We start from the raw sequence: 19612 nt of genomic DNA, 5'->3' as shown, positions 1-19612 counted from the left end.
GTGCAGACGAGAGGCCAAGTGGGTATCACTCGGCCGAAACTGGGCTTCGAAAGTCGCCTGTTACTCCCTGCCCCTCACTCACTGGTGGACCCGGGCTCAGCTTCGGAAAGAAGCTGGTGTGCTGGGTTCAGAGGCGCGCAAACCCCCGCCGCCTCCGGCCCGCGGACCCGAAAGACCACAGCCCCCGGCATGCCCCGCGGCTGCTCCGCTCCGCCCGGCCCCGCGCGCGTGCGCGATGGGGCCGCCGAGCGCTGACAGGGGCGGAGCTGCGAACCCAAGCAGGGTTGGCACCTTCGTGGCGGCGACGCGCGGCGGCGCGGCAGCTGGACATCCCCCGCGGGCAGGTGAGTGCGGAGCGAGAGGTTGGCCGAGACGTTGGCCGAGACGCGCTGGGTCTGCGGGCCCGGCGCCCACACGTGCCCCTCCGGTGGGGACGCGGCGGGCTGCGGACAGACCGGCTGACCCACGGACTGGCGGACGCCTGACGCGCCGAGGGGCCCGAGGAGCAGGGAGGCACCGCCGCCGGCCGACAGGGCCTTGCTCGTGCTGCGCAGGGGGTGGGGGTCCGGGCCAGCGGCGGCCAGGCGCGGGCTCCCGAGGTCCCCTGTGGGGGACAGGCGGCGGGGCGCAGGCGGCGCTCGGACCCGGTGCCCCCTCATCCCGCTCGGGCGGGGGTGGCCTCCGGGGGCGAGACCCTCAGCTGGCCGGGCGGGAGGTGGGGACCCCCGGCTCCCGAGCATAAGTGTCCCGGGGGCTCGAGCCCCCATATGTCCCCCTCCCGCAGCTGGGAGCAGTTTAGAGACCCCGCATCTGAAGCCGGGGACCCTTTTGTTTTGTTTTGTTTTTTGTTTTTTTAAAGGACATCTGCCTAATACTAACAGCAGCAAAGTCTTCCTCAGGTTTGACTAACTTTACGTTGGAGATTCGGGTCTGGGGTCGAAACACAGGCTCAGCTTCAGGCCAGACTCGGAACACGCTGTAGAACATTGAGGAAATTGAGGCCAGTGTGCTTATGATTGGAATTTTGAACGTTACTCTCATACATAGTTTAATGATCTAAGATGTTTTGCATTTTGAGGCGGGTCGGGGCGGGGGGATGATTTAAAGTTTCTTTTCAGGGATGAGTGGCTGTATCGCGTCGTGTTTTCCAGTCTTGGGCTGCATTTTTGATCTGTGGTGGTTGACTGGCTCTTTTGTGTTTGCTTTTTGGTGAGACATTTAGGGGTGTCTAGAATATTCTTTACCTCTCTTTAATTATACTTTCTTGGTAAATTCAAGTTCCTAATGAGACTCTGTTTCACAAAAACTGAGTTTTCAACCTTTTGTTTATTTGTAGCTTTTGTGATTGTGATTAAGTTTGTAGATACACATGTATTTCCTTCTAATTTTCCTCATCTCTTTTCCTTATCTTCCAGTTCTCTCTGAACTCTAAACAACAGAGTTATAGCTTGTTTTACATGTTTATTTCTGTTCTCCATAATTAGTTGGTAACTGATTCTAAATAAAAGCTGACATCTTTCCTGTCTTTTGATAATAATCCCAGTTGCCTGTAGCCTTATCATCATTAACTGTTACACTAGCCAGGGTTGAGCCCTCTTCTCTATCCCATTTTAAGGATGGAGGTGTGTGATCTGGGAGAAAGGGCTGGGTGTGAGCTGATTCTCTTGACCTCATATAGGTAACAGGTGAACACAGCCCATGAGCATTCACTTTAAAAGGCTGGGAACGAAAATTGTTTAAATACTACTCTTGTGAATTTGGCAACTTGTTGGGTTGTCAGAAAAGTCGGTGAGGTAGAGAAGTACCTCACAGAAGTGAACCTAACGTCAGGGGGAAATACTGAGAAAGGAAGTCGGGAATCATCACTTTTATCATACTGCCATCTTCCCCTGCCCGGAGTGGAGGCTGGGAACACCTTGCTGGCTCAGAAACTTAAACAGTGTTCTGTGTGTTTTTGTTTTCGATTTCTCTCTTCCTGGTTCTCAATGAACGTTTTGGCCGGAGCTCAAACGCTGGCTCATTTGAGGATTTAACATCAGTTTCATCTGCTTATTCTCCAGATTGTCTCTGTTCTTTAGCTAGTGACATCAGTAATTTTCCACAGCAGCCATTCATGAGTTCATGCAGACATTCACAAAGAACGTAGAATAGCACAGAGGGTGGCACACCCAGAAGAAATAAGGATCCTGTTTCTTTGCCATCACATGGTACACATCGAGTGGTACAGGAAATCTGGACTGAAGCACAGACTGTGTGGGAGGGATTAGAACACCGGAGTCCAGGCTTCCACGTACAGGAATAATCACTGGTACCATTTATTGAATGTCTTCTGTCTGCCACGTGCTGTAATCGTCCTATGAGGTGCGGGTGTTGGCATTGTCATTTATACATGTGTAAGTTGAAGTACAGAGGTTAAGTGATTTGTCTACACACACAGTGACTGGGCCAGAATTCAAATTCAGGTCTCTCTGATCCTGACACCCCTGCTCTTTCTACTGCATTTTACTGTCCTACCAACAAATATGTTCAAGTCTTTTCTCATTCTTAAAAAAAAAGCAAGACTTTCCTGTGACCACATTTCTTCTTCAAACTATTGTCATTTCCCATCAGTTTCCTTTCTAGAATTACTCTTATAAGCAAACTCTATGCCCTTTTCCTCCTTAGTTCATTGAAGTCTGGCCAACACCCTCAACTCTGTTGAAATTGGGTGCTCTCATGCACTCCTCTTGGCCATTTATTGAATACGTACTGTATGTACCATCTTCTAAACTCACAAAGAGGATGAGGTGTGCTTCTTGCCCTGAGGGAGTTTAGGGACTAATGAGGGAGAACAGTTTTCATACAAGTCAGTATGTGGTAACTCCTAAAGCAGGCTTGCCCTTGCGAGTCAGGGAGGAACACTTCCCTCAGAAAGTGACACAGGACTGCCACCAGAGAGAAACCCTAAATTGTTCCAGACAGAGACGTCAGGACTGTGTGCTTCGGAGAAGTTGCATCTGGCCAGTGAGAGATAATGAACAGTTGAAATATACAGTGTAGGCTTTGGAGCTTGATCGACCTGGGAACTGAGCTTTAACTTCATAATACCTACCTACAACATCATCTCCATGAAAGCAGTACCTCCGTACTGTTTTCTTTTTTTTTTCCCCACACCCAAGGCATATGGAGTTCCCAGGCCAGGGATCAAACCCTCCCCACAACAGTGATCCAAACTTATGCGAAGACAATGCCAAATCCTTAACCCACTGCGCCATAGGGGAACTCTGGACCTGTGTCGTTTTCACCACCTTACCTCTCTCTCCAAGAACAGTGATCACTAGATGTTTGCAGAATGAATACCCCAGAGGCTCTCGTGGTCAGCAGGTAGGAGGGCTGGTACTCCCAGCACCACCATATGACTGAAGTAATGAGGCTGACCTTCAGTGTGGTTGATGAACTGATTTTGAAGACGTGGTTGTTGGAATAGTATACTTATAATCACCTCCCCTTTTGAACCTTTACGCTTGTTAATTTATGCTCACAATTCATAAATGAGAGAGACATTCACCTCTTTTCCATAGGCACAGTTAACTATTAACTGTGCTTTCACTTCTAATATTATGCCTCTTTTCTAGCTATAAACATATTTCTCCTTTTTCTAAGTGTTTATGATGTAGGTTTTGTACATATTTCTTTTTCTCAGATAATCATATGAATTGTTTTGGAAGTTAATTTCTTTGGAATCATTAAATGCATTTTTTATAATATTTTTATTTTTTCCATTATGGCTGGTTTACAGAGGTCTGTCAATTTTCTGCTGCACAGCAAGGTGACCCAGTCACACATACATGTATACATTCTTTTTTCTCACATTATCATGCTCCATCACAAGTGACCAGACATAGTTCCCAGTGCTATACAGCAGGATCCCATTGCTTATCCATTCCAAAGGCTATAGTTTGCATCTGTTAACCCCAAATTCCCAGTCCCTCCCAGTCCCTCCCCCTCTCCCTTGGCAACCACAAGTCTGTTCTCCATGTGCATGATTTTCTTTTCTGTGGAAAGGTTCATTTGTGCCCTATATTAGATTCCAGATGTAAGTGATATCATATGGTATTTGGCTTTCTCTTTCTGACTTACGTCACTTAGTATGAGAGTCTCTAGTTCCACACATGATGCTGCAAATGGCATTATTTTGTTCTTTTTTATGGCTGAATAGTATTCCATTGTGTATATAGACCACATCTTCCTAATCCAATCATCTGTCGATGGACATTTGGGTTGTTTCCAGGTCTTGGCTATTGTGAATAGTGCTGCGGTGAACATGCGGGTGCATGTGTCTTTTTCAAGGAAAGTTTTGTCCGGGTATATGCCCAAGAGTGGGATTGCTGGGTCATATGGTAGTTCTATGTATAGTTTTCCAAGGTACCTCCGTACTGTTTTCCATAGTGGTTGTACCAATTTACATTCCCATCAACAGTGTATGGGGTTCCCTTTTCTCCACACCCTCTCCAGCATTTGTTATTTGTGGACTTATTAATGATGGCCATTCTGACTTGTGTGAGGTGGTACCTCATAGTAGTTTTGATTTGCATTTCTCTGATAATCAGAGCATTTTTTCATGTGCTTGTTGGCCATCTGTATATCATCTTTGGAGAAATGTCTATTCAGGTCTTTTGCCTATTTTTCATTTGGGTTGTTGGCTTTTTCGCTGTTGAGTTGTCTAAGTTGTTTGTATATTCTAGAGATGAAGCCCTTGTCAGTTGCATCATTTAAAACTATTTTATCCCATTCTGTAAGTTGTCTTTTTGTTTTTTTTAAGTATCATAAAACACATTTATTGGAAAGAGTAATGTTAGAAATGAGGTTGAAAGCACCAGTCCAGTTATCAGAAGGCTTATTCTTGGGAAGTGCCTGATTTCCAATTAGGGCTAAGAGAAAATTTTTTTTTTTTTTCTTAACGAAATGATACAGCTATTGCTGGCCTTCAGAATTAGCCTTTCAGCTAACATTCTAAAGACATGACACAAGGAGTTCCTGTTGTGGCTTAGCGGGTTAAGGGCCCTTGAGGATGCGGGTTTGATCCCTGGCCTCACTCAGTAGGTTAAGGATCTGGCTTTGCCACAGCTGTGGTGTAGGTCACAGATGTGGCTTGGATCCGGTGTTGCCTTTGCCATGGCTGTGGCACAGACCCCAGCTGCTGCTGGGATTCAGTCCCTGACCTGGGAACTTCCAAATGCCACAGGGAGGCTGTAAAAGGAAAAAAAAAAAAAAGACATGAAACAACAGATCATTTCCCTCTTCTTGTGTTTGAGTTTCATTTGTAAATATCCTTAATTTGTGTGACTTGAGGTTATAGGGTTAAAGTCCAAATGCCACTTTTTTTTTTTTTTTTTTAACTTTTAAAGTCAGTAGATGTGGTTCCCGTAATGGCTCAGTGGTTAATGAATCCAGCTAGGATTCATGAGTACGGGGGTTCGATCCCTGACCTCACTCAGTGGATTAAGGATCCGGTGTTGCCATGAGCAGTGATGTACGTCGCAAACTCCGCTCTGATCCCTCGTTGCTGTGGCTGTAGCGTAGGCCAGTAGCTACAGCTCTGAATCGACCCCTAGCCTGGGAACCTCCATATGCCGCTAGTGCGGCTGTAAAAAGACCAAAAATAAGTAAATAAAATAAAGTCAGTAGAGTATAGTAATTAGCACTTAACAATAAGCTTCTGGCTCTACCACTTTAAACTTCAAAAACTTAACACAGAGTTCCCATGTGGCTCAGTGGGTTAAGGACCTGGCGCTGTCACTGCTGCAGCTTGGGTTACTGCTGTGGTGCAGGTTCAGATCCCTGGATCAGGAATTTCCGCATGCCATGGATGGGGGGGGGGAACAACCCTAACTCAAGTGATAGAACTTCCCATTGCCTCATTTTGCTCATCTGTAAAATTGGGGTAATTACTACTACTGTCATCACTCAATAATAGCTAGTATTTATTGGGCGTTTACTGTAGACTTGGCACAGTTCTAAGAATTTTACTCATATTAACTCAGTTTTCCAACTACCCTGTATGTTAGTACTACGCCCACTTAAGGTGAGGAAACAGTCACAGGAAAGTTAACTTGCTCAGGGTCACCTGCATTAATGGTAGAGTCAGGGCTTGAACCTAGGTAGTCAGACTCTAGAGTTTGTGTTCATAACCTCCTACTTCATGGGTTATTTTGAAGATTAAATAATCTATGTGAACTGTCCGTGACAGGCAGACAGTAAGTGCTGGTACTGCAGTTAGTGTTACACTTTTAAAGCAGTTCACGTACATGTTTCCTATTTAGTTGAGATGTTGTGACACTCTTTGTCTTATGGAGAGACAGTGAGGCCCAAGTTTGGTCGCTTGCCTAAGGCCATACAGCAAGCTCGGAGGCAATACCTGGCTTTGCTCCTCTTCCACACCTGGGTTCTTAGGTTGAACCGGAGGCATGGCATTTTCAGAGATGAGTGGGTGTGTGCTGTTTTGGCCTGCTCGGCGGCATCCATCCAATCCAGATTTTTCTGGAAATAGCAGCTTTTTGTTGCTGAGGTAACAGTGCGTCCCTGACGAGTAGACGATTAGACATGACCCAGGTTAGGCCAGTCAGTGTTGGGCAGATAGGTGTGTCCTGCCTTTCTCTTTGCCTCTCCTTAGCCTGTCCTCTCTCCTGCCTTCATTTTGAGTCTTAGATTAAATGACACAGTGACAAACAGTCACAGCTCCTGCATCACATCCATGGGTTAATTCCCAATATGTAGACACTGGAGCTGCTGTGCCATTTGTTCTCAAAGACCTGATTCTTTAGCTTTTCCTCAGTTCTGTACCCTACCTCACATCCTGCCAGTACCTTCCTATATTTCATAATTTAAGTTACACAGAATCAGTTTTTGTGGCTCGCAGCTGAGGTTCCTTTAACTTAACTACTGCATGGCATGGGGCCATGTCGCTTAGAAAAGAGTTAAAGTTAACTGAAGAGAAGAGAAATCTCAGAGAAGACCCAAAGGTTATCTTCACACATCTGAAGCATTTAGTGTACAGAGTGTTCCTAGAAAGAGTAAAGAGTAGGCATTACTTGCAAACAGATTTCTGCCCAAGTTAAAGCCTTAGGCAGGGCTGTCCAAGGATGGCCAGGCTGTCTTGGTACATGGAGGTGGGTGTGGGCACGGAAATTGTTCAAGGCAAGGTGGCCGGCCACCTGAGGGTTTAACTAAAGGGTTTAAAAATCTAATGGGGAGTTCCCGTCGTGGCGCAGTGGTTAACGAATCCGACTAGGAACCATGAGGTTGCGGGTTCGGTCCCTGCCCTTGCTCCATGGGTTAACGATCCGGCGTTGCTGTGAGCTGTGGTGTAGGTTGCAGACGCAGCTTGGATCCCGCGTTGCTGTGGCTCTGGCGTAGGCCGGTGGCTACAGCTCCGATTCAACCCCTACCCTGGGAACCTCCATATGCCGCGGGAGCAGCCCAAGAAATGGCAACAACAACAACAAAAAGAAAAAGACAAAAAGACAAAAAAAAATCTAATGGGTAGTTGTCCTCATGACCTGTAAAGTTTGCCTCAATTCTGAAATAATGATTCTCTGATTGAAATCTAAGTCTCCAGACTCTGAGACCTAGAGATTGTTCTAGAACATCTTTCCCTACTTTGCCAGCCTAGTTTCCTATTGTCTCCACCCCATACCTCTGCTTCACCCAGCCCCTTACCACCTTCTTCTTTTTAGTTTATTTTTTAATTAAAACATGGTTGATTTACAATGTGCCGATTTCTGCTGTGCAGCAAAGTGACTCAGTCGTAGTCTATATCCATTCTTTTTTTAATGTATTATTTTCCATCTTAGTCTATCCCAGGATACTGGATTTAGTTCCCTGTGCTATACTTAACCTTCTTCTCATCACCTTATCATTGAGCCTTCCCTGAACACCTGATTTAGAATAGCAGCTTCCTGAAACTGCTTAGCGCTTTTCCTGATCCATTTTACTCTATGGTACTGCTCATCACCTGCAAACAATATGGTTTCTTATTTATTTTGGACAATTTAAAATATTTATTTAGATCTAGCACTGATTTTTTTATGAAAGTATAGTTGATTCCCAATGTTCTTATTTTTAATGTTGTACTTATTATTTACTTATTATTATTATATACATTTTTATTTTGCTTTTTAGGGCTGCACTTGCAGCATATAGAAATTCCCAGGTTAGGGGTTGAATCAGAGCTGCAGCTGCCAGCCTACATCACAGCGACAGCAACATGGAATCTGAGTGGAGTCTGCTACTTGTACCACAGCTCACCACAATGCTGGATCCTTAACCCACTGAGTGAGGCCAGGGATCAAACCCGAGTCCTCATGGATCCTAGTCAGGTTCATTACTGCTGAGCCACAACCGGGACTCCCTATTTATTTTTTTAATCACTTTTCCCCCCTCTGGAATGCCAGATCCTGAAACAAAAGAATTTTTCTCTGTTCTGATCATCGTTTTATCCCCATCACTTAGAGCAGTGCTTGGCACATAGAAGGCATTCAGTAAACATATATTGAATGAACCAATATTTCCTCAACGTGAAACATAAGTGTTGAGAGAAAGGACTGGGGAAAGTTTCACAGAAGTGTCATTTAAGCTGAGCAGTGTAAGACAGCTAGAATCTGGACATTCAGAAATGTGAGGTGGCCTTCTAAGCAAAGGGAGCAATGTGGATACAAATACAGAAGCCTGTTGAGGCAGCAGTGAGGGTACACGAAGGAAAAATAAGAGCTGACTCAACAGGTAGGTGGGAGACCATTGAAGAAGATTAGGAGAGAACCAGGTAAAGCTGTGCTTTCAGGGCATACTAATCTAGGGCTTGTTTAACAGGAATGGAAGGATAGAGAGTCTTGAGGTACAGAAACCTGTTAGGGGGTTTTTACAGTGGCCCAGAAAAGTGGCAGGGTCTGGATTAAAGCAGTGGAAAGAGACATGCTTAGAAATATTTTAGAGGTAAAATCAGTAGACTTTGCAGCTGATTCAGAGTGAGAATAGGAGAAAAGTAGGAGCCAGAAGTTACCCTAAAGCTTAGAATCTGAGTGTCCTGAAGAAGAAATAGGAAAAAATCAGAGGCATCATCTGGGATGGAATAAAAATAGATTTGTTTGAGAAATGCAGATTTTGATGTGTTATTGGATAAGTCAACTGAAGCCATCCAACAACAGGAAGTTGGAAATATCAGGATTGTGTTCACGACTGCAGATAGATTGATGGCTTATCGGTACAGCAGTGATAGCTAAATCCGCATTAGGAACAGGAGTGGATTCCCCAGTAGAAATCCATTAGGAGTGGATTGCCAAAGAGAAGACTGACTTAGGGGGTGTTTTGGGGGGTGTCTGGAGGAAGAAGAGTCTGCAAAGAAGCAGGTAAGTAGAGAAGAAAAACCCATGTGGTCAGTGCCCTCTGAGTCGTAGGAGAATAGCTTCAAGGAACCCAGGTAAGTCAGCGGAGTCAAAAGCTGCAGGGAGTTTAAGGAAATGAGGCCAAGGGAAAAGGGCTGCTTATGGTGACAAGGAAACCTACTGGAAACCTTAGACCAGGTGGTGCGAGGAGAGGCTTAAAAAGTGAGTTGATTGGTGAGGCCTGGGAGCAGGTTCCACGCTCCCTTTGAAAATCATGGTGGTGAGGCAGGGAAAAAGAGAAGTAGCAGGCTTGAATGGGTCCAGGGAGGGTTGTTTTGTTGTGGTTTTACTTAGGGATACAGGACATCTGAGTGCTGCATGCACTGGACATGCAGCCAGAGGAGAGGAAGAGACTGAATGAAGATGCTGTCCAAGAAGTGGACTGAAAGGTTTTTATGGGTGGAGGAGTTAACTGGAAAGGGAGGGAGGTTACTTCTTTGCCTGAGAGGGCGGCCGTGAAGAGAAGACGGTGAAAAGGCTGAGCAGTGTTGACGTGGAGGAGGAGGAAGTTGAGGAAGCTTAAGCCGAGTGACCACAACTTTGTTAAGGCTGGAAAGCGGGTTATCAGCTCGGAATGAGTGGCAGTAGGGAGCAGTTGTGGCTCTGAAGAAACGGGAAAGGCTTGAAAGCACTGTAGGAAACGTCCATCAGGTCAGTTAGGAATGCAAGGTGCTGAGCAGTAGTGAAGATAAATAGCCTGTGTGGCTTGTTTCCTGACCTTGTCAGGGAGCATGGGCAGAGCATGAGGAGGGCTTGTGTGGAGCTAGTCAAGGCAAGTTTCAGAAGGATCATGCCATTCCTGCAGTGTAGGAATTTAATGTATGGATCTGACTGTTTAAGTGTGAGATAGAAGGAGCCACCTGGAAATTCCCGCTGTGGTACATTGAGTTAAGGATCAGTGTTGTCTCTGTGGCAGCACGGGTTTGATCCCCAGCCTGGCTCAGCGAGTTAAGGATCCACTGTTGCCACAGCTGTGTGTAGGTTGTGGCTGTGGCTCAAATTCAGTCCCTGGCCTGGAAACTTCCATATGCTGCAAGTACAGCCAAAAATAAAGAAGAGCTAACAAATATTTTTTATTGCAGATCATTCAGTGCAAGGCAGGCCCATCAAAGGAAAAGGTATGCTCTGATCTGCGTGAACCTTAGGTTTGCAACAGCAGCAGGACGACCTCCTGTGACGTCTCTCCTGGAATTTCTCATGATAATGATGCTGGTCTGAGTGTAATCCCATGTTGTTCCCAAGTTTTTGTTTCAGTTGGGGTTAGAAAAGGGGAAATAAGGAGACTTAGTTTCTGGTCTGGCTGTGTTACCTACTCTCTGCGTGGCTTTAAGTCAGTTTTTAACCTCTTTGGCCTCGGTTTCTTTCTTTTGAAAAAAGTGAGAGGGAGATGAACTCAAAGGATCCTTCTAGTGCTGTCATTTGTGACTGTTCTAGTGCCTTTGCCCTGCACCCCGTACTGAGGAAGCCAGTGGTCTCTACGTGTAGGCGCAGGTCTGCTAGAGAAATTCATCTGCTCTTGTAGTATGGGGATTCTCTCTTAGTTTATATTTAATTTGGAATTTTCACAAAAATGTATGTTTCTTAATACAGTTGCTGTGTCATGTCTTAACCCTGCCTGGTTCCCTCTGGGCTCCATACCCCGAGTCAAAGTACATTGCTCTTAAACATGTTCAGGTGGCTTCATGGTCCTTCCTGAAAACTATGTTGCAGATTGACAGCTGAGTTGTACTGGTCATTGTGATAGAGAGGTACCACTTAGGAGTCACTTCTGATTCCCTGACTATTTAATGTGGGTAAGATGCTTAACCTCTCTGAACCCTGGTTTTCTCAAATGTAAAGTGGGCAGTGCTTATCAAGTGTGGTAAGTGCTCAGTTAAATGTTATTTTTCCCTCTTTCACTGTATCTCCCTTCTGATACCTCCATCAGTGCCACAAAGTAAATAGGATTGGATTACCATACTTTAAAGTTATTAGGGGAGTTCCCATTGTGGCTCAGCAGGTTAAGGACCTGACGTTGTCTCTGTGAGGATGCGGGTTCAGTCCTTGGCCTCAATCAGTGGGTTAAGGATCCACAGATGCGGCTCAGATCCAGTGTTGCTGTGGCTGTGTTGTAGGCCTCAGCTGCAGCTCTCTTTTGACCCCTGCCTAGCCTGGGAACTTCCATATGCTGCAGGTGCGGCTGTAAAAAAAAAAAAAGAAAAAAAAAGCTATTAGGAAAATCCCTGGTAATTATATAGATGGTATGGCCAAATAAGTGACTTAAAGGTAGTTTTCTGACCTCTATGGTTTAATTACATGGTGAGTGGGGACTTTGTTAACTCTATTTATGATCTGTTCCTTTTTTTCACTTTTTTAAATGGCTGCTCCTGTGGCATATGGCAATTCCCAGACCAGGGGTTGAATTGGAGCTGCAGCCTGAGCCACAGCCATGGCAACACAGGATCAGAGCCACATCTACGAACTACGCCGAAGCTTGTGGCAATGCCGAAACCTTAACCCACTGAGTGAGGCCAGGAATCAATCTCACATCTTCATGGTGACTACGTAGGGTCCTTAACCTGCTGAGCAACAATGAGAACTCCTGATTCCCTGTAAATGCCCTAAGCGCCTATTTTAATTTAAAACTTGATAAAATTTTCAGTGCCCTTTTTTTGTAGGTCAGCCCCTCAGGGGGCTTTATTGTTCTAATAAACTCTTGACTGCATTTTTCTCAGAGCTACCTGAATGTCAAGTTGAGGTTAGCTATCCATTATTTGTTTCATTTTTACTTCTTTTACTATTGTATTTGGGGATTGTTCCCAGCGCTAGTGGTGGGAATGACAGATGGTCCATGCGGTACCTTGTTTCTGCTTTCCTATCACAGTCCACGTACTTCCAGGCTGTAAATCTTGGGGGAATGATCATGGGAGGGACTCAAGGAAGTGACCAGATTACCTGGCATGATTATTTTACCGGAAGACCTGGAGTGGATGGATATGGTTCAGGGTCTCCAGTTAAAGGGGAGTTCATTTAACTGGTGCTGCTGTGCAGGAAAGGGAGAGCCAGAGCTGGACTGCTGGAATTCTGGGCGAGGTTCCTGAGTTTCCAGCCCGTGCTCTACCTTGCACTGTCACACCTAAAGCTTACCTAAAGAAATACTATCTCTGGTCACAAAGAAAATATTGACTCAGGGAAGGGAGGGCAGCCCCAGCTGTAAGCCTGTAGGAGTGGGGGTGGAGGGAGTGGAGTGCAAAATGGAGTTGATTCCTGGGGTCGTTTTGCTCTTTTGCTGATGGCCAGTCCTGGGGGAGGCAGTTGAGAAACTTGGGAATCTGTGGAACTAGGGAGATAGAGGATAAAGTGAATAATAAACATGTTTTCAACACGAATGACTGGGGTGACTGGAGCGGGGAGCCCGTTCTAGAAGATAGTGCCACTAGCTTCCATGATGTTTGGTGGGGCTCAGGTTTTGAGACTCCCTTTACATACTGTGGAAATTGCTTCATTTGGCAGCATGCTCTAAGGGCAAGCAGTGGGTTCCAGGGTCTGAAAGAAGGGTGCCGTGGCTGGAGCTTTGGGCAGGCCGAGGGCTGAGAGAGGAGGCTGGAGTGGTCAGCAGACTACTAGGTCCTGTGGACTTATAAGCCGAGTTAACAGATCTGGGCTGGGGGAGAAAAATGGTTGTAAAAAGGGGAAAGAAATAATCAGTTGCTATTTTTTTTTCATGTTTAGCTCTGTTTGTTTGAATAGGTAATAAAATAGTTAAAAATTCAAAAGTTTACTAAGTTTAAAAATTTGCCACCCAGTTCCTCTCACATACAGCTTTGTAAATTTTATGTGAAAATTTCCTCCCTTTTTTTTGCACAAGAAATTCCATTCTTACTAATTTGCTGCCTGATTTTTTTCACTTAGCAATATATCCCGGAATCATTCTCTATCAGTATGTAAATAGCCAATCTATTCTCTTTCACAGCTGCACATTATTTCATTATATAGATATAAATTATTTACTCAACCAGTCCCCTGCTGATGGATATTTAGGTTTTCTAATATTTTACCATCTAATATTTTTCTATCACTAACAATGCTATAGGGAGTTACCTTGTATGAGTCATTTTTCTCAAGTGTAGGTTGAATTTCCAGAAGTGAGAATTGCTGGACCAAAGGGCCTCTAAAGGTTTTAATACAGCTTTGTATATTGGAGTTCCTGGCATTTAGAAGGCCTGCAGTGAATGGTGGCTGTTGTTAAGATAAATATGTTACAGATAGGTTATATGATAGGTTATAGACAGACAAATAGGGGCACCTGACACAAGCCAGAGGTGAGGAGGTGTGTCAGGAGGAGGAAATGCCTGAGGGGAGCCTTGAAGAATGAAAAGTCAAGTCAAGCGGAGAGCATTTCAAGAAGCAGGAGCAGGAGGGGCCAAGCACAGGAACTGAAGAAGGAGCTTGTTGTATGTGGGGATCTTCCAGGAGATTCATCAAACAGTCAACACCTGCCACAGGTCAGTCACTGGTGTAGGCACTGGATATGGGGAGATAACATACACCCATAGATTGCAGCACACCTGTAGTATGAAACAAGAAACTGTAGAAGCATGTACAGGGATTAATTCTGTCCGAGAAGGAAGGGGGAATGAAAGTTGGAAGGGAAGGTGTCAGAGGAGGTCACATCTGAGCGAAAATGCGCAAGGGGGACTTCAGATCAGAGCAGCAGTTCTTTCTTTCTTTTTTTTTTTTTAGGGCCGAACCTGTGGCATATGAAAGTCCCCAGGTTCAGGATCGAATTGGACTTGCAGCTGCCGGCCACAGCCACGAAGGACCCAAACTGAGTCTGCAGCCTACACCACAGCTCATGGCAATGCCACATCCTTAGCCCGCTGAATGAGGCCAGGGATTGAACCTGCATCCTCCTGGATGCTAGTTGGTGTTGTAACCCACTGAGCCACAATGGGAACTCCAGATCAGCAGTTCTTAAAGTGTGTTCCCTGGACCAGCAGCATCACTATCACCTGGCAGTTTATATATAAGAGAGATACATTCTCAAGCCCTGCTCGGACCTGCAGAGACAAATTCAGGGCATGGGCCTCAACTGCCTGGAATTTAAGGACACCCCCCCCACCCACCCCCCGGGGATTTCGATACACTCTGAAATTTGAGAACCACTGCTGGAGATCATTTAAGAGAGAGGGAAGGAGTTCCCTTTGTGGCTTAGCAGTCACGAACCCGACTAGGATCCATGAAGATGTGGGTTCCATCCCTGGCCTCGCTCAGGGGGTTAAGGATCCAATGTTGCCATGAGCTGCAGTGTAGGTTACAGACACGGCTTGGATCCTGTATTGCTGTGGCATAGGCCAGCAGCTGTAGCTCTGATTGGACCCCTAGCCTGGGAGCTTCCATATGCTGCGGGTGTGGCCCTAAAAAAGCAAAAAAAAAAAAAAGAGGGAACAACATTGTAAAATCAGGGAACTAAATTCCATATTGCTGAAGTGAAGCTTGTATTTTAAAGAAGTAGTTATGGAGTTCCTGTCATGGCTAGGAACCACAAGGTTGTGGGTTCGATCCCTGGCTTCACTCAGTGGGTCAAGGATCCGGCGTTGCGTCGAGCTGTGGTGTAGGTCGCAGTTGGGGCTCAGATCCCGAGTTGCTGTGGCTCTGGCGTAGGCTGGCAGCTACAGCTCCAATTGGACCCCTAGCCTGGGAACCTCCATATACCTTGAGTGCAGCCCTAGTTAAAGACAAAAAATAAAAAATAGTTATTTTATATGCATAAATAAGGAAATAAGCTAATAAAACTTGCATTACATAATCAGTCTAAATCGCTTATCTTGAAATTTCAATAAAAATGGACATAAGTCACATATCCCATATTATGTGAGAAGGTCAACACCCTCCCCTAGATTTTTATTTTTTTTTATTTAAAAAAATTTTTTATTTCCCCAGTACAATTTTTTTTTTCTACTGTACAGCATGGTGACCCAGTTAAACATACATGTATAGATTCTTTTTTCTCATATTATCATGCTCCATCATAAGTGACTAGACATAGTTTCCCAGTGCTACACAGCAGATTTTTCAAATTTAACTCCTTTAATCCTCATAATAATCCATAAAGTAGGAATTATCTCTTCTTTCCTACCTGTCTTTGATTTTTTTCCCTCAAACCACACTCAAGGCTCTTATGAGTATAGCAGGTTTTCCTGAAGGTATGGATGCCAAAGGCATTTTACTTGGCAACAACATAGTAACTTAAATTGTTTTTTTGTTGTTGTTGTTATTATTAATTTAAAAAAAATTGTTTTGGTTGTGCCCACAGCATGCGGAAATTCCAGGATCAGGGATTGAACCTGTGCCACAGAAGTGACAATACTGGCTCCTTAACTCACTACACCACCAGGGAACTCCTAAATTGGGTTTTGATTTTTTTTTTTTTTGTCTGTTTTGGGCCATGCCCTCAGCATATGGAAGTTCCCAGGCTAGGGGTGGAATTAGAGCTGTAGCCACCAGCCCATGCCAAAGCCACAGCAACGCCAGATCCGAGCTGCATCTGCCACCTACACCACAGCTCAGGATCCCAACACACTGAGCAAGGCCAGGGATCAAACCTGCATCCTATGTTTATTAGATTGGTTTCCGCTGAGCCACAGTGGGAACTCTTTTCTTTTCTTTTTTTTTTTTTTTTTGTCTTTTTGCCTTTTCTAGGGCCGCTCCTGAGGCATGTGGAGGTTCCCAGGCTAGGGGTCTAATTGGAGCTGTAGCCGCCGGCCTAGGCCAGAGCCACAGCAATGCCGAATCCGAGCCTCATCTGCGACCTACACCATAGCTCACCACAACGCTGGATCCTTAACCCACTGAGCAAGGCCAGGGATCCAACCCGCAACCTCATGGTTCCTAGTCGGATTTGTTAAGCACTGAGCCATGATGGGAACTCCTTGTCCTTTTTTTTTTTTAACGGCCGCCTATGGAAGTTCCTGCACCAGCGAATGAATCTGAGCTGCAGCTGCAGCAACGCCAGATCCTTTAACCCACTGCACTGCGTTGGGGAATCGAACCTACACCCCTGCGCCACTGTGGGAACTCCTAGATTGTACTTTTCCTAAGGGGCATTTGGTCCAGCCCCAAGGCCTCCCCACTCCCAGACACAGCGTATTGCTGTCTCATGAGTCACTCTGTTCTGAAGGATGCAGCTCCTCACCTAGCTTTGGACTCCACCTCCCTCCCCTCTGTAGTCCATGTCACCCATATCTTCCTCCAGATTTCCATTAATTTTCTTTGCTAGACAATTGACATGTCTCTCTTTTTTCTAATCTGTGGCTTCAAGGTTTGCCTTCCACCTTTAAGGAGCTTATCAGAATATTTTCCTAAACATAGATAAACCTCCTCCCCTCTGGAAAGCATTCTAGAGCCAACTATTAAAATAGTAATTTTCCACTGTACTATAATTATAAAATTTTAGGTTCACTTTAGGGGTTTTAGGTTATTACCTTGCTTCAAGTGGCATCCCATTAAACTCTAATATCAATAACTTGTTATTAATCTATTCTTATATTAATATATTTCTATTTACAAAGCTGCCACTATGAAAAGTCAGATTTTTAAAATCCAAATCCTCTTCCTAGCAAGACAGATGTGTTAATAACTTCATGTAAAAAATCTTCAAAAGGCAAGTTCCTCACCACACAGTTTTTATTGCAAAAATTGCTGTAGGTGCTTTAATGTTGACCACATTAGTAAATTATGGAACATATGGTTATAAAGGCTGCATAATTACTGCTAATAGTCTTCAGTAGAGAGAAAATATTTTAAATTCCGAAATATAAGAACTGTGGACGTACATATAGAAAAGCCAAAAGAGAGCATAGGAAAGAAGAAAATGTGATTTATTGGGGTGGCAAACTTGTGACAGAATTTTTAGAAATTTTGATTTCCGTTAATGTTGTTGTGTTAGTGTAATTACAAAACTCAGGAGTTCCTGCTGTGGTGCAGTGGGTTTAATGATCCAGCTTGTCTCTGGTGATGCCAGTTCGATCCCCAGCCCAGCTCAGTGAGTTAAGGATCTGGCATTGCTGCAGCTATAGTGTAGGTCACAGCTGTGGCTTGTATTCAGTCCCTGGCTGGGGAACTTCTATATGCCATAGGTACAGCCAGAAGAAAAAAAAAAAAAAAAACTCAGGAGGGGTTCCTGCCATGGTGCAGTGGGATTGGCAGCATCTCTCGATCTCTGGCCCAGCACAGTGGGTTAAACATCCAGTATTGCCACACCTGCAGTGTAGGCTGCAGGTGTGACTCGGATCTCATCTCTAGCCCAGGAACTCCATATGCCGTAGGGAGGCCAAAAAAACAAAAATAAGGAGTCCTGGACTTCCAATTCCTGTCATAAACCCCGTGACTGTGTTTATGCCGCAGAGATTTTTTTTCTGGCCTGTAGCTCACCATTTGTCCTGCTACCACTTAAGTCTGTCATTTGTGTTCTCAGTGGAAAAGAACGCTCCTGTGCAAAGTGCCCAGGAGTGCTGGGAAGAAGCCCTCCTGAGCCTCGGGCCCTGACAGCCTGTGTCCTACCTGACCCAGTTTGGGTGTGACTGGGGACCAAGTAAGGCATTTCTGTAAAAGGAAATTTGGAGATAGCATTCGCGCCCCTCCCCCCCCAAGCCTGTCTTGCAAATTGATGTACTTTTCTGGTGTCTTGATTTGTAAACATTTTTCTTTTTTTTTTCCTTTAAATGTTTTTTCATGGCTTTTGCTTTGAGGAAATGTAGTAGAAAGCAACTGCAGCCTCCTGTGAAGTCAGACACCTGGGGATTTTTTTTAGCTTTAAAAAAAAAAAACACCAAAAAAAAAAAAATTTGTCCTGGAAACGTGGTTTCAAAATGTCAGTTCTCTTTCCAGTGATTACTTAGACTATTAGGGGGAATCTTGTTATAGTGACTTGAAAAATGACAGACTACCTTTTAGCAGCTTAGGGAGTTCCTGACTTTACAGTTGCTAAGATGTCAGATTCATGCTGAGCAGTGTTAGTAAAGTGTTAGTTATAAATGAGAGAGAAAAGATCCTTTCACAGTTATGGATAAGCCATCTCTAATAGTTTACACCTATTTTTTCACTTTTGCTTTCTTTGATTTTGTACAAACAGTAAATCCTGGTGTAGATGGATATTTGAGGTGGTAAGAAGTGGCTCTGTGAGAGGAAGAGGAGGGCGAGGTACAGAGAAGCTGCATAGCTGCTGCAAGTTCAGGCTTCTTTGTGGACCTCAGACAACTCAAGACACGTTCTTTTTTTTTCCTTTGTTCTTTTTAGGTCGTACCTACAGCATATAGAAGCTCCCAGGGTAGGGGCTGAATCAGAACTGCACCTGAGGCCTAGGCCATAGTCACAGCAATGCCAGATCTGACCTAGGCCACTGCTTTCGACAACCCCAGATCCTTACCCAGTGAGCGAGACCAGGGATCAAACCTGCATCCTCATGGATACTTACCAGGTTCTTAACTCACTGAGCCACAACGGGAACTCTTGAAGACATTTTTTTATTCCTCGGTGTTCTGCACTTAAACTGTAATTTTAAAAATTGAGATATAATTCATGTACCATAAAATCACCCTTTTAAAGTATACAATTCAGAAGTTTCAGTATATTCTATTGTGCAACCATCACCACTGTCTAATTCCAGAAGATTTTCATCACCCCTAAAAGAAACCCCAAACCCACTAGTAGTAATTCTCTTTTTTCCCCTCTCCTTTCAGCCCCTGGCAACCACTAATCTGCTTTCTGTCTCTGTGAATTTGCCTATTCTGAGTATTTGTTTTTTGGCCGCACCTGAAGCATATGGAAGTTTCCAGGCCAGGGATCAAACCCATGCCACAGCAGTGACATGGGACCCCTGGCCTGGAAACTTCCACATGCCGTGAACATGGCCAAAAAATAATAATAAAATCCAGGAGTTCCCGTCGTGGCGCAGTGGTTAACGAATCCGACTAGGAACCATGAGGTTGCGGGTTCGGTCCCTGCCCTTGCTCAGTGGGTTAAAGGATCTGGCGTTGCTGTGAGCTGTGGTGTAGGTTGCCGATGCGGCTCGGATCCCGCGTTGCTGTGGCTCTGGTGTAGGCCGGTGGCTACAGCTCCGATTCGACCCCTAGCCTGGGAATCTCCATATGCCGAGGGAGCGGCCCAAGAAATGGCAAAAAGACAAAAAATAAAAAATAAATAAATAAAATAAA

At 44.9% G+C, this 19612-nt stretch overlaps 1 protein-coding gene across 3 annotated transcripts in view; it reads left to right on the top strand.

The window, feature by feature from the left end:
• The first annotated feature begins 250 nt into the window (after window positions 1–250).
• Window positions 251–19612, top strand: part of SGSM3 (small G protein signaling modulator 3) — a 41667-nt gene continuing 22305 nt past the window's right edge. For all 3 annotated transcript variants that reach the window (XM_047786183.1, XM_047786182.1, XM_047786184.1), the window contains exon 1: window positions 251–344. The gene's annotated coding sequence lies outside the window, so the exon portion shown is untranslated. The remainder of the gene's footprint in view (window positions 345–19612) is intronic.

This window comes from Phacochoerus africanus, chromosome 7 (genome assembly GCF_016906955.1).
Source record: "Phacochoerus africanus isolate WHEZ1 chromosome 7, ROS_Pafr_v1, whole genome shotgun sequence".
Classification (NCBI taxonomy): Eukaryota; Metazoa; Chordata; class Mammalia; order Artiodactyla; family Suidae; genus Phacochoerus; species Phacochoerus africanus.
Note: the sequence above shows the minus strand (reverse complement) of the source record. Positions and strands in the feature narration are given on the sequence as shown.